Source organism: Propithecus coquereli, unplaced genomic scaffold (genome assembly GCF_000956105.1).
Source record: "Propithecus coquereli isolate 6110/MARCELLA unplaced genomic scaffold, Pcoq_1.0 Scaffold109, whole genome shotgun sequence".
Classification (NCBI taxonomy): Eukaryota; Metazoa; Chordata; class Mammalia; order Primates; family Indriidae; genus Propithecus; species Propithecus coquereli.
The window spans coordinates 2,334,899-2,337,227 of NW_012134858.1; positions in this window are offsets into that span (position 1 = coordinate 2,334,899).

The following is a 2,329-nucleotide window of genomic DNA, read 5'->3' on the forward strand; positions in this document are numbered from 1 at the left end:
TTTTATTAAATGAAAAATATTCTCAATTTTCATTATTTTCTTATGTAAATGTGAAATATTTCCCAAAGTATTTTTGAAAAGCATTTACCTTTTGCCTCCATTCAGAGTTGCATTCTTCAACAATCTCAATAAATATAGTGTTGATATTAATTATTATTTGAATATTTTATCAAATATAAATGCATGCAGAATTGTAGCATTTCTCAATTCATTCCAATCTAATGCAGAATAAAAATTAATCCTGTTATAAAATGGGAGTGCCATCAAAATTCTTCCCAAATTTGAGTTAATCCAATATGTAATGGTAGAATTTCAAAATCTTGTACACTTCTTGAGCTTTCGTTGCTTAATGTTTTCACTTCCTCCTTAGTAATTTGGAGTAGGGGGATAAACTTTTAGTTTGCAATCTTTATTTCCAATAATTATTTTTTATATTTTCTGAATAAACATTTCCAACAGATTTAAAAGAAATTGTTACCAAAGTATAGAGGACTCACACACAAAAAATAGTTCAATGTTATACCATTTTAAGAAACTTAGGTTGACTTACAAAGTGGATATTTAAAACTCGAAAGAATTTTAACATCCTGGGGATAATGGGCAGCAAAGACATAAATCATGTACTGCTATGTTTACATATGTTTGTATATTCATAATTTGCATCATTGTGAAAGTTTTTCTGTTATACTAAATGCGTATATATAAAATATATGTAAATGTCCACAGTTATAACTTCTATTTGGATTGGTACAAATTTGAAGCTTATATGGAAGTAGTTATTAATTATATGTATACCATAGCCAATTCCAATTATTTTTTTGCTCCAAAGGTTTCTTAAATAGGTATGACCTTGTTTGTACCATAATACTATGCTCCTCCAAAATTTGTATTTATTTCATCAACACAAACCAATCACCTTGTCTTCATGCAGGACTTCTTAATCTGCATTGGCAATAGCATTACATAAACAATAATGTCAGATGTTTCATATTCAACAGAATAAAATTTCTATCTTTCCTTTGATACCAAGTGCTGAATGAAAAATCAAGCCATCATTACAGTTAACTAATTTTCTATTTGAAGCAACTGCTGACAATGCCCAAAAACTTGCACCATTATCGCCAAATTCTCATTCTGCTAATACAACCAACTCCCAAGAACCACCGCTGTTTGTTGACATCTTACTAGTAATTCACCCCTTAGGGAATGTCCTTTGCACTCTTTAATCAAACAGCACTGGAGATAATCTATTAATAAATTAGCTCTTAGGATGTGGGTAGAAAAGGCAAGAAGAGGGAATGTTCCAGCAGTCTATTAACCTGTCCATTTCTACCCTAGTAATGATAGAGGGCATGACTGTCTTAAGTTGATTCTAGTAGGATTTCATGAGATATTTTACTATTAAATATGTTATTAGCTATTTGCATGAATTCTAAATATTTTATCATTTTAAGGAAATACTCCACTTCCTCGTTCACTATTTTTTCTCTTTATATGGACTTTGAATTTTATCAAAATTTTATCAGAATATGTGGACATGACACAATATTCTTTTTTGGCTCTTGTGCCAAATAGATTGTAAAAAAAATGTTTGTGATTATTCTGCTCCTGGTATGGACCATTGCTTACAATGTAACTTTGTAGAATACAGGGAAGATAATCTTCCACCCGCCTAGAGCCAAGCAATCCCTAAACATGTGCCAAGGAGAAAATATAATTTCTCCTCAACCCTAGTAAGTTTGTAGTTGGGACAGACCCCCGTAACAAAAGACAGATTTACAAAAGAAAAACAAGCATATTTATTAACAGGTACAGCGCACATCACATGGGAGAAAGCTCAATGCAGGTAACTCAAAGCAGTAGCTAAGAAGCTTGGCTTATGTAGCATCTTCAACAAAACAATAAATTTGTGGAGAGATGATAGGAAAGAAGTTTGGGGCTTTGAAAAGCAAGAAACTGTGGAAGGTAAACCTATGGAAAGACACTAATGGAGAAACTTTTGTGTGTAGATTCCTTTGCTGCTGTCTCTGAGCTGATGAGTCATCTCTAGCACAGGAAAATTTATATCTTGTCTTTAGGCAGAAAAGGGAGTAGATAGTTTTCTCCATTTGCTGCTTCTTCATTGCCTTTAGGTCAAAAGTAATTTTTATGTCAATAAGTCATATTTCAGGATGACATATTCTGGTTTTCCTTCCGATGCAAAAAAACTTCAACAAGTTCAGCACTGCCACCTACTCTACTGTTCATAGACCTATTGACAACTGAGCAATAATAAATGTGTATTATTTTTAAAAACAAAGTTTTGGAGTGGTTTTCCAGACAGTCAAAG